The sequence below is a fragment of the Herpailurus yagouaroundi genome, unplaced genomic scaffold (assembly GCF_014898765.1).
Source record: "Herpailurus yagouaroundi ecotype Mexico unplaced genomic scaffold, PumYag 206, whole genome shotgun sequence".
In the NCBI taxonomy this organism is placed as follows: domain Eukaryota; kingdom Metazoa; phylum Chordata; class Mammalia; order Carnivora; family Felidae; genus Herpailurus; species Herpailurus yagouaroundi.
The window spans coordinates 5,933,828-5,947,700 of NW_024412437.1; positions in this window are offsets into that span (position 1 = coordinate 5,933,828).

A 13,873-nucleotide genomic window follows, 5' to 3' on the forward strand; every position below is an offset into this window, starting at 1 on the left:
TTTCTTTCTTTCTTTCTTTCTTTCTTTCTTTCTTTCTTTCTTTCTTTCTTTCTTTCTTTCTTTCTTTTTTATTTTGCTAATTAAGTATTTCTTGATGGGATTCTTCTAACTTCTAGATTTCCCCCAGTAAAGAGAGTCAAGATGATGATCCCTATTTGCTGAAAAACCTTCCCAAAGGCCTGAGATGATAAGAATCGCCTGTTCCAGAAGAGGTAAGGGCACTGATTCCCTGCTTTCTCTCTTACCCTTTGCAAGGAGACAGGTAAGGGGAGGTGGGGGGGAAGCAAGCTGTGTATATTTGTAACAGAATCTCAGCGCTGATTGCTATGTTTTATGATGTCATAATCCACATCTGTCTTTGGTGGAAAAGGCAACCATGCAGAAACAAAGGTTGTAATATTAAATGAGAATATTATACCATGTTAGAAGAAGGTCAAATAAGTAAGAATATTGGAGAAAGCTAAATTTTTTAAAAAGTAGGCACTCTACAAGGAAAATCTAAGTACAAGTATGGGCAATTGTGGGATAACCACTCAAGGAAGTATGAAGTGTTTGATTTTTAAAAATAATGGAAAAGGAACTTTGGCTGGATATCCAATATTACATTGTAAGAGTAAAATTGGGAACTATTGTGGGATTGAATCAATAATTTTGAAGGCTTGTCATGGCTAGATCATGGAAGTATTTTGTCATGTTTTGGTGTCAATATTTGCTTAGTAGTGTCTGATCAATGAGATACCACTGTGAGTTCTCAAACATTTGTTTTAATCACACAGATAGGAGTGATCATAGCTTCAAATAGGAAATAGGCAGCTGGAGACTTCTGGGCTTTGTCTCCATTCTTTTATCATATTAGTTTTGACATTACAGACACAAGATATCCTGGATGGACCAAGGACTTTAGAGTTTGAAACCCATTTCTAGACATAGAGTCATTTTGTTTGTTTGCCAGCTCATGGGCCCTGTAGAGTTTCTTTTTCTGATTTCACTTCCTGTACTACTAGAAAAGTAGGACACAGCATGTCAAGGCTAAAAGTCTGCTACTCTATTGACTAAGCAGTCTGAATTTTAAAGGAGTAAAGACTGCCTCTAATAGTCCTTAAAACATCCTTCGTTTTAAGCTGTAATCTGGATGCTTGGCTTTGTGTAACTTTCCATAAAGGCAGTTTACAGGGAACCCGTGTGTCTACTCACCTCTACCAGAACTCAGTTCATTACCCAGAATAGTAAATGTGCACATTCTGTTCTGTGTAGGAACATCTTTACAGGACTTTTTACAAATTTTTCAAATTGACTTTTGGTCTCGGCCAGATAGCACCTCTAACGGGCGGAGGCGGGGGGAAGGATACTGGGACCAGAGTCTAGAGACTTGTGTTTCAGTCTCAGCTCTGCCACCAACTGACCAGAGGAAAACTGTGTTACTATCACAGTAACTGTGATACGTACAGTTTTAAGAGTCTCTAACATGCACTTGTATTTTAACTTGCTCAAAATATGCTTAGGTAGCTCATTTTCACAGAACTTCTGAATTAACCCATACAGAACATTTATTGAGCATTTGCTCTACTCAGAGACTTAATAAATGTGTGATATAAGCAGAATAAAGTAACATCATTATTGAGCAGTTCCCCCCCCCCGCCATGTTCACCCTATAAATATAATCACTGCTTTTTTTTTTTTAAGTTTATTTCTTTATTTTGAGAGAGAGACAGGCATGAGCAGAGGAAAGGCAGGGGCGGGGGAGGGAGGGAGAATCCTAAGCTGTCACCACGGAGCCTGACACAGGGCTCAGTGTCACAAACCACGAGATCATGACCTGAGCCAAAATCCAGAGTTGGACACTTAACCGACTGAGCCACCCAGGTGTTCCTGTAATCACTGTTTTTAAGGGACTTCTGATCTATTAAAGAGAAAGGCCCAGTTCACATAAACCTAATGGCTGGCAGTGGGTGAAAATGGAGGCTGGGACCAGAATCTAAAGCCACAAGAAGTCATTGTGATCTAGGAACCATGGCAGAAATACGATGCCAGCTGATATATAATTATATACTCTATGCCAGAATGTGGGCCCACTGTTTCTCATAAGTCAAAGCAATGCTCTTAGGTGGATGCTATCATTTGACTCATTCTGCATGTGAGAAAGGGGTGTCTGAGACATTAAGTGATTTGCCCAAAGCCAGAACTAGTAATGGAATAAGGGTGCTAATACAGGCTGCCTTATGACAAAAGACCCACTCTTCTACAGATAAGTCAAGATGCTTGATGTATTCCAACGAAAGTAAAATATTTTCAGCAAGAGCCATTGGAGAGGTCTTTATATATTCTGGGTTTTGTTTTGTTTTTTCCCCCACAGGGCCTTATAGTACTTCTCACAGTTTTTGGTCCCAGGATTATCCATATGAGAATTAATTTGGGTGAACTTATTAAAAATATAGATTCCTAAGTTCTGTCATAGATCTATTCAGTCAAAATTCTGAGATTGGCCAAGGAAATAGAACTTTGTGATCATCATTTGTGTTTATCCTCCTGGACACTGAAGTTGAGAACAAATTCAAAAAAGAAAGATTAGATTTCAATAGGTGAATGTATTGAACAATAATTGGAGATGGAGAGAATATGGACAAAGGTGTGGTATCCAAAGATAAGCCATTCCGGGGATTTGAGAGAAAACATTTAGTAGCATGTAGGGTGTGTATAAGGAAATGGCCAGATACAAGTACAGGTCTTGATAAATACAAGTTAGGGGGTCAAAGGTACAGCTTAGGGAATATAGTCAATGGTACTGTAATAGTGTTGTATGGTGACAGATGATAGCCACACGCATGATGATCATAGCATAACGTATAGAGTTGTTGAGTCACTAGGCTGTACACCCCAAAAAAGTTGTAATATTGTGTTTCAACTATACCCCAATTAAAAAAAAAAGAAATACAGGTCAACCTTCACTGAGCCTTGAGGAAAACATCTTAGGACATTGGACTTTACTGGACATTCACATGGAGACATTTGGTTTATTGGATGGAAAAATAGCCTCTTAAAGTAGAATTTTATGTCAGTTAGTCTGGTAACCATAGTTTGGCTGGGATGGGGAGAGGCAAGAGCTTACTTAAGGGAGGCTCTTGATGCCCCAATGTGTGAAATGTCACTTGAGGATGTTGAGTGCTCAGAAAGGAAACGAGTAGAGGAAAATAAATTGCGTGTGAAGCTACATAGCATAAAGACATTTCTTGAGGTAGAAGGTAAGAGAGGTTCAAAAGATAGGATGTTGCCTGGGTCTCTGAGTATCTAGAAAGATGGAGCATCCTGAACAGGAAGAGGTGAATCAGAAGGAAGCAACGGTTTAATGGCAGAGGATGGAGAGTCCAGTTTTGCACATATCTGTGGTGCTAGCAAGACACAGATCTATGGTCTAGTAGGCAGATAGAAATTCAAGATGGAGTTAAAGGTATGCCAAGCTTGAGGCATAGACCTGGATAAATGTTGGGCATTACTAGAAGGAGAACCATAAGGGTGAGGGAGTATATGAGAACATTTAGAGGAGTACAGAATCAAGCACAGGTCAGCACCCAGGGAATCCCTTCACTAATACTGTGAAGAAGAGGTTGAGGGGGGGAAAAATGAACTTTATTCTCAAGAGGCATTGGACAAAAATATAGCCTGAAGTTAATCTTAGAGATACTCTCTTCCTAAGCAGAGGTGAATATCTCAACATATGACTGGCGGCCACTATTAGAACCTGCATTTCCGGAGAACTGACAGTTAAGATCAAACAATTTCCCGCTGTGGTGACCGTGAAGGTGGAAATGGAGGTTATCCCTCTTAATAATCACAATAATAAATCACGTGGCAATTGAAAACATCTAGGGCTCAAATCACACGTCTGATCACAGCTATTATTTTTTCCCAGGGTGCGCCCTTGACTTAAAAGGTTCTGACTCCAGACATTCTTGCTGATGGAGATGAGCTCCACCTGAATCAGCTACTGCTTGGGGCCAACCATGAAAGAGTCAAAAGGAAAGTCTCCTCCTTCTGCATCATGAGCCCCCCTCCAAAACTACCTCATCTTCAAGAACTTTCCTAACATTTGTTTTCAAGTCCAACCTGGAGGCAGAACAAGTAAGGCAAGTAAATATCAAGAGCATGAGGGAGCTTGTCTACCCCCACTGCCTGTCCACAGGAGAGCCGTGTCTGTCCACATTGATAGCAATGTCGCAAATGCCAAGTTCAGATGGATCCAGTTTTTGGGGGAGGATGCAGGGAGGTCTTTTTCACCAGAACCAGCTTCCCTTTCTTGGTTTCCCCCCTTTCGCTGACTGTGCCTCTGGGCATGCCAAAGTGTCCTTCCGTGCAGTGGACACTTAGCTTACTTGTGCGTGGGGGTAAAGCAGCCTTTGATAAATATAAAACCCCATCATTATCTCATTTTGGTATATTCTGAGATTTTCCTAAACAGATGTCATGGAAAATTCATTGAGAAAGAACATAACTTGTTACAAAAGTAACCCACAGATTTTTATCTTCCTCTTTTGCCTTAAAAGTTCAAAGCTGGGGGAAAACGACTTAATTGAGATAGGCCTTAGAAGAGAAAAAGAACTGAAGGGTAATTCATGTGGCATTGACTGTGTAGTATTACGTGAATTGTGTTGGATGGAAATTTAAATGCCCTAAATGCCTAGTGATCAGGCTTGGTGCTTAAAAATGTTCCATTTTCTTAAAACCTTCAACCATTCTCATTTTGAACATTGCTGTTCTTTATATATTAAGAAAATGCCATAATGAATGGAAAGGTAACTTTGAGCTTATTTTTCCAAATAATGGATTCGTCTTCCCAAGGAGAGCTGACAGGCCTTCCTAATACCCCTGATAACAAAAGGATGCCGAGAAGGCTGGGCTCAGGGCTATGCCAAAGGGCAGGGCAGACAGATGGTCCTTGACCATTCAAGAATCAAATCCTTGATTTTGATCATCCGTTGAGTGCTATTTGAACTTGTCACTAAAACGAGCAAGTACTTCTAAAAGTCTGTGGTCCTGGGATACAGTTTAGCATAAAACTGCAACCATAATCAGGGAGTTAGAACTAGTCATTTGAGGCATGTCTTTGAGCTATGCTTTCAGAATCCACGCCTGGATGATCTTGCAAAGGTATGTCAGAATCGTCGACATTATTTTTTTTTTTGCAATTCCCGAAAGAAGTAACCTCACCACTTTGCCTATTAGCATGGTGAAAACAAACAAAGAAACAGTCGCACAAAAACGGATATTATCAGGGCACGGTGAGGCTGTTGAACTATAGCAGCAAGCCTTCAGTGCCAGTAGGAATGCAAAATGATACCGTCGCTTTGGGAAAAAGTGTGACAGTTGCTTATAAAGTGAAGCATCCATTCCCTGTATGACCCAGCCATTTTGCTCCCTATTTTCTCAAGAAAAATGAAAATTTAGGTTTCCATAAAAACCTATCCATGAATGATGATAGCAGCTTTCTTCACAGTTGCCAAAACCTGGATGGAATCCAGAGGTTTCTGATTTAGTGACTGGGTAAGCAGACCGGTGCATTCGTGCCATTAAGTTGACTTGCTAAGTGACAGGGGTGCATCTCAAATCCAGTTCCCAAGGTGAAAGGCACGAGACCCAAAAGCCTTCTTATGCGCTGTGTGATTCGATTGATACGACAGTCTAGGGAAAAGGCAAAATTATAAGAAGAACAGGTCAGTGGTTGCCTGGGGTTGCAAGTGGCAAGGAAGTAACTATAAAGGGGCAATGTGAGGGAATTTGAGGGGGACCGACATTGCTGTGCATCGAATCCCATAGAACTGTGTGTCACAGAGAGCGAATTTTACTGTATGGAAATTGCACTACAGACTTACTCCACAGTATCTCTTCTCCAAACTGGAAAGTTTTGGAAGTCCAGTCAAATAGGGTCTGCTAACATGTACCCCAAAGAGATGCTAATACTAGGAAGGGCAGGAGAGTACCATGCTTGCTTCTTCATTAAATATATCAGTCTTAGATAAAGTACCCTTTGGAGGGGGGATTCTTCTTCTGTGTGCTTGTGTTGGACTCTGGTTCTTGTACCTATTTTCTGTGGCTTCTGTCTTAAGTACCTCCAACTGTTTTATCTCTTCAACTCAGTGATGATCAATGAATCACCAGATCTCCAGAGACAAAGGGTCATCTTTCATTTATTTAGCTCAGCAAATACTTATTCAGTGTCTACTATGTCCCTAACACTCTTGGAGGCACTGGGGATTCATCAGCTTAACTGTATAAAATTTATCTTCCACTCAGCAATTTCAATTTGGTGTCAAAAGTCAGAAATATTCACCTTCAACTTGTTTATTTACCAGTTACTGTAAACTTTCAAATCCAGCTGAGTTTCAGCTAGTAATTAAAGTTGATATTGAAAGCATAAAAAGAGAGTATCAAAACAATATCAATTCGGTGGCCTCAGTCTTTTCCAGTATTGTTTTCTGATTCATGATTCAAAAGAACTGTACCCTCTGCAAGTTGAGATTCTGGAAACGAATTGGTGTTTTCACTTAGCTGTAAAATATTAACAAACAATAATTTGTTCATTTGAAATAACACAGAGAAATGAGAAGTGACTCTTGGTTAAGAACATCCTTCTTTCAGGAATGGGCTACATATATGTGACAGATAGGCAGTGCACTGGAATGAGGAGTTTTCTAGAACTTTTTTTTTAATAAGTTTATTAATTTATTTTAAGAGAGAGAGAGAGAGGGAGGGAGCACACACAAGTGAGCACAAGTAGGGGAGAGGTAGAGAGAAAATCCCAAGCAGGCTCCATGCTGTCAGCACAGAGCCTGATGCAAGGCTTGAACTCACGAACCGTGAAATCATGACCTGAGCTAAAATCAAGAGTGGGACGCTTAACCAACTGAGCCACCCAGGCACCCCGAGTTTTCTAAAACTTTGAAAGGATTTGCAGTAACAAGAAGGAATCTTTCCATCCTAGATGAAAGTATGTCCAAGGATTGATAAAAACACTAAGGGCATTTATTAATTTCCTAATGCTGCTGTAACAAATTACCATAAACTCGGTGGCTTAAAACAGCACAAATTTATTATCTTACAATTCTGGACGTCGCAAGTCTGAAATGGATTCCACTGAGCTAAAATCAAGTTGTTGGCAGGGCTGAGTTCTTTTCTGGCGACTATGGGGGATCATCTGACTTCTTGCCTTTTTAGCTTCTAGAGGCTTACCTACATCTCTAGATTCATGGCTTCCTTCCATTTTTCAAAGCCAGCAATGGCGGGTCAAGTCTCTTTCACATCATGTCACTCTGATGCTGACTCTTCTGCCTTCCACTTCCATATTTCAGGGCATTTGGATCATAGTAAGCACATTTGGATAACCTGGGGGTAATGAACTGATGCACAACTTTAATTCTATTTGCTATCTTAATTTTCCTTTGCCGTTAATTTAACATATTTAGCAGTTCTGGGAATTAGGACATAGTCGTATTGGAAGTACATTATTCTGATGACAACAGGGGTAAACAATTAAAAATCGCACGTCCCTATGATAGCCTGTAGAATTGGTCAAAATCCTAATCTTAACCACAGGTAAAGTTATAAGTAGTATCTGCATGTTGACTGGCTTCTTGAGCTCCTTTTGTTTTCTTCTACGCTGTATGAGATATTAAGATACTTCTCATGTGGGTCACCCCTCAAAGAAATAAACAAGCCAACGGACAGAGGGATACAGACAGGCGGAAGCTGGTTATCTATTCTATCGTCCTTCCCAGACAGCTTGTTTTAAGTAACATGACTACCAGAACAAGATCCTTGGCCACAAGCTCCATTTTGTTTGCAATCTAAGCCGTGTCAGTGGGTCTGTTGGCACATGGAACCACTATTTCTTTGTGTCGACACTGATAAACTGGTCTCACACCTTTCCTGCAAGAATTCCAAGGACCTCTACATCTAAGAAACAAGATAGTTTTGCAGGATGTATGTGTTTCACCCACAAATGGAATTCCTGGTGTGGGGGAATTTTGACCAGATTTTGCTTTTTTGATGTTAATTTTTCTAACTAGTGATTTAGAGCAGCACAGATGAGAACCATGAGCATCTCACTATTTTAATTTGCAGTGAGGAATTCACAAAATTTAGATGAAAGTGTCACAATAAAATCTGAATTACTTAAGTTTCATGTGGATTTCTTAGCCAATTACCAGTTTCTCTCATCCTCAGGGAGACCACTTGTGGTACGGGCCTTTAAATTTTTTTTTTTTTCCCAACGTTTATTTATTTTTGGGACAGAGAGAGACAGAGCATGAACGGGGGAGGGACAGAGAGAGAGGGAGACACAGAATCGGAAACAGGCTCCAGGCTCTGAGCCATCAGCCCAGAGCCCGACACGGGGCCCGAACCCACGGACCGCGAGATGTGACCTGGCTGAAGTCGGACGCTTAACCGACTGCGCCACCCAAGCGCCCCGGTACGGGCCTTTAAACTGTCGGATTCTTTAATTTTGCGACTTTCAAAAATTTAGCAATGAGAGATCTCATGCTTTAAAGAGGAAAAATGTTTGTAAAATTAACTCAAGGTTTTTCAGACATCAAACACTTTGGGCTTTCCGCATCTGTGACCTCATAAATATTCTCATGTGCTAAGTGTCCACGGATATGAAACATACAGATTAAAATAAATATTCACTATTCAACAAAAAAGGAAAGGTCCTGGCAAAATGAGATGACTTTGAGCAGATGAGACTCGTGAAGACCACAGAGGGCAACTAGCTTTGAAGCATGTGTCCTCAGGTCTGACAGATAAGTGTTTGAATCCTGGCTTTATCAGGGCAAATACTATAATTTAACCACTCAAAATATGTGGGGTTTTTTTCCTTCTTCTATAGAAATAAATAAAATATCCATGCATATGCTGATTGTTTTTTCTAGGCTCACGCACATCTAGAAAACACTACTTTTCCAAGATTTCCTTGCAGTTAACGTGTCCCAGTGGGCACAATTAATGTGGCCTCCAGAAGGAGGGAACCTTTTTTTTTTTTTTTTTTTTTACTTTTGAAGTCACTTGCTATCTCAGTATGTATGTATGTATGTATGTATGTATTTATTTATTTGTTTATTTACTTTTAAATCCAGGTTAGTTAACATATGGTGTAATAATGATTTCAGGTATAGAATTTAGTGACTTATCACTTACATGTAACACCCGGTGCTCATCTCAACAAGTGCCCTCCTTAATGCGCCTTGCCCATTTAGCCTAACCCCCAACCCAACACCCCACCAGCAACCCTCCGTTTATTCTCTGTATTTAAGAGACTCATGGTTTGTGTCCTTCCCTATTTTTATATTATTTTTTCTTCCCTTCCCTTATGTTCATCTGTTTTTATCTTAAAGTCCGCATATGAGTGAAATGATATGATATTTGTCTTTCTCTGACTGCCTTATTTTGCTTAACATAATACAGTCTAGTTCCATCCACACTGTTGCAAATGGCAAGATTTCATTCTTTTTGATTGCCAAGTAATACTCCATTGTACATATATACCACATCTTCTTTATCCATTGACCTATCGATGGATGCTTGGGCTCTTTCCATACTTTTGCTATTGTTGATAGTGCTGCTATAAACATTGGGGTGCATGTTCCCCTTCGAATCAGCACTCCTGTATCCTTTGGATAAATACCTAGTAGTGCAATTGCCAGGTCATAGGGTAGTTCTATTTTTAATTTTCTGAGGGACCTCCGTACTGTTTTCCAGAGTGGCTGCACCAGTTTGCATTCCTAAGGAAGGGCTCTATTCTTTTTCTCTTCTCTTTTCCTTCCTTCTGGACTGGACCAATTATCTTGGACAAAGGTGTAGAGAACTGTATTGTAGCAAGACTGAAGGATCTTGAGCTGATGATTATTCAAGCCACCTTCTGTTACTTAAGGCCAAACCTAATCTAATTCACTCAACAATTTTGAAGCTACTAATATCTGAACCGGTGGTTAAGGATTAAATGAGATTAATGTATGTCAGTCCTCTAGCACAATGACTTGCCTATAGAAGGTAAAATAGATGTTAATTGCCTTCTCCTTTCCATGATAAAACTAAACTTCTAAAGACCTTCATCCATGAAAACATCTCAGTGATTCTGATCTTCAAAGTTAATGGCAAAGAGACGTTTTTGACTCTGAGGATGAGATGCCTCCAGGACAATAAAAGGATTTCTGTTTCCTAATTCATTCTTCTGTAATTAACTTGTGCGACACGTTTTGGGTACTGATTATGACCCCTGCACTATACTCAGGATTGTCATTGTAAGTAAGATTTAGATTTTGCTGATGGTAAGCTCAAATTCTATCAGAAAAGAGAAGCAGAGAAGCAGTGATTAAGATAGAGTGTGATTTTAAACTACAGTTTAAAATATTCACAAAAATACTATGGGAATAGAGAAGGTTGCTTGGTCTGCCCAAGGAAATTGGAAGATAGTGAAGGGAAGGAAAGGTTTTTTAAATAGAGCAGGGCAAGAAATGCATAGTGTATCTAGTGGGTGATAGAATAGTTTTACAAGGCATGAAATGTCATGAGATAGAGATGAATGGTAGGTCAGCATTAGAAGGTGACAAAAGACAGTATCTGTGGAGGACGTAACCATAAGACCATATGTGATCAATTTTGACTTATTTTTGTATCTGATGTGAAGGAAGGCTTAGGCTTCTCTCTCTCTCTCTCTTTCTCCTTTTACGTAGATAGTTGATTGTTTCAGCATAATTCATGGGAAGGAGCATTTTTTCCTCCAATGAATTACCTGGGCTTTTTTGTAGAAAAATCAATCAACTGTGTATATGGATCTGTTTGGACTTTCTGTTCTGTTAATTGATTTGTCCTCGTGCCAATAACACATTGAATCATTGTAGCTTTAAAGAATAATGTAAAATGAGGTTATTTAAATATTTGAACTTATTTTTTTTCTCTTTTTTCCTCACCACTACCCTTTTTTTGTTTATTATTCTAGGTTCTTTTCATGCCCATATAAATTTTAGAATCAGTTTTTCAGTTTCTCAGAAAAATCTACTGGGATGTATGTTGGGATAGCATTGAAATCTATGAATCAAGTGAGTGGAAAATTGACATTTTAACAATCTTGAGTCTTCCCATGGAAGAACATAGAATAATTCTCTATTCAGCATTGATAAGTAAAATGACTTAAGCCTGGAGATTTCTTTATGGCAATATGTTTGATTAAGACATCAGTTTTTTAATAGATATATGGTTAGTAGAGGTTTATTGATTTTATTACATTTTTCAAAGAGCCAACTTTTGGATTTGTGTATTTTCTCTCTTTTTCTATTTCATTGATCTTTATCCTTATATTAGTTATTTCCTTTATTCCATTTACCTGGTGTTGTATTTGTCCTTGTTTTTTTAGATTCTTTTTTTTTTTGCAGAATCTTTGTATCTTTACTGCCAATGTGGGGCTCGAACTCACAACCCCAAGATCAAGAGTTGCACGCTCTACTGACTGAGCCAGCCAGGTGCCCCTTGATTTTCTAGATTCTTAGGCTCGAAGCCAGATGATTGATTTTAAACATTTTAATGTTTATACATTGATTTTAAGTATTTCAAGGTATTCATTCCTCTCCAAGAACTTCTTTAGCTATACCTGTCAATTTTTGTTATGTTTTCTTGACAATCATTTCAAGATATTTTCTAATGTCCTTTCTCTTTTTTTGTTTTTTAATTGGATTCATGGGCTACTTAGAAGACCGTTGATTAATTAATTACTAAATATTTTGATTATTCTGAATCTCTACATATTTTATTATTGCTTTCATTTGGTTTAATTGTGGCCACAGAACATATAATGTGTGGTTTCACACCTTTGAACGTTATTAAAACTAACTTTATGACACCACACATAATATTCAGTTTGGGTGGGTCCAGCATAGAGTATCCTTATGTGCTCTAGCAAATTCTGTTGTACAGTTGTTGAAAGCAAAGGAAAATCATGGACACCTTGATGGCAATAAATCTGACAACTTAAATGAAAGGGAAAAATTCCTTGGAAGACACAGACCACCATTACTAACATAAGACAGAAGAGAAAAAAATCTGTATAGATGTAAACAGTTCCTTGTATATTCTGTGTATAGTGCTTTCTGTCATATAAATGAATTATAAGTGTTTTCTCCTGAGCTGTGGCTTGTCTTTTCATTTTTTTTTTCCTGGTGTTGTCTGAAGAGAACATGTTTTTCTTTTGGTGAAGTCCAATTGGTCAATTATTATTTTTCTTTTCACAGTAAATGTTTTTTTGCATCCTGGGTCGTCTACTCCAAGGTAGAGAAGATAATTTCCTATGCCTCCTTCTAGAGCTGTTTGGGATTTACTTTTTACATTCATGTCCATACTTTACCTTGAATTAATTCTTGCATACAGTGTGATGAGTCCTAGCTTTTTTGGACTCCTAATATGGGGAATGTCCGGTGGTCTGTCAATGGGGGGTCTTACCCCATGTAATTTCCTTCTTTCAAAGATCCGGTGGCTCTCTGTACTCTTTTCCATCCATCTGCAATGCCTTCAAAGTTCTTTTTATATTTTGTTCAATTTGTAATTGTTATCTGCAGGAATATTAGTCCATTCCACTACTGGACTCAGAACTCTCTGAATCTCTTTTGAGAACCATAGGTCAGAGTCTGCTTTTAAAATGTAAGGATTCAATCAGCGATTCTCAGCAATTCTGGAAAATTTACATGTCTTTTATTTTCTATTATCTCTAGTGTCTCCTTTTATAATTCTTATTAGACGTTTTTATCCTTTCTTATTCTATCCTATTTTCTCTCTTGATGTCTTGTATTCTAATTTCCCTGTCTCTTTGTGCTACATTCTGGATAATTTCCTCATTTACTTTCCAGAGTACTGGTTCTCATTTCAACAACAGCTTCATTTTGTCCAGTGATATTTGTTCCTTCTTTGATTGCATATTTTAATTGTGATCTTCCCCCCCTCCCTAATTCTGCCTATTTTTACTCATATTGTCATTTTATATCCTTAATTATTTGACACATACTTATGTTATTTTTACATTATCCTGTCATTTCAAGTCTTCAATACAAACCCTTCTGTCTCCTTATCCTACCTGAAAAATTGTGCAGTGTACCATTTGGGATTGTGAGGGCATCTTTGACGGAGGTGGATGTCTTTTTTCTCAGTGAAACTGTGTGCTTTGAGTTTGTTCTCCACTTTGTTCCCAGGGTTTCAAGGGCCAAGTGATCTGCTTTCACACTGATTTCTCATCTCAGGGATATAAGCACCATGTAGGTAACATACATTTTGCTCCATGTCAGTATGTGGTGTTAGCCTGAGATGTTTGATTTCCAACAGAAGACTTTATCGTCTCCTTCCATGGGCAGAGATGTACATTCTCATTGCCACATAGACAGGCCGATGAATGGACTTACCCTAGCTCACCCTTTGAAGAAGGGTCAAAGCTAGACCGGTCTCCACCTGATGTAAGGACCTCAGTTCTAAATCTCAATCCAACTCAAGCTCAATGCAGCCCCTTCTGTTCCTGTATGTGAATGAAAATTTCAGTCCCTAGTCTCTATGGTCTAGCTCTGTTCTGACAGTTCCTGAGGTTCCTAGGTCATTCATTCATACACTTATCTCTCTAGCTTGAGTTGTTTCTTTATTTCTGGAACCTGGGGATTTTCCTTTCTTTCCTTAGGGTTCACCTATAGGATGACTCAAATATTTCTGTTGTAGTGAAAAGAGAGTTCCTAATCCCCATTGCAGTTTGAAGTTTCTATTAGATTTTTTTTTTTTATTCTTGAAGGCATGTGTTTTATTTGTATGTTAATCCTCTGTAGTACTTAGCATAGTGCTATACAACTCCATCAGTGCT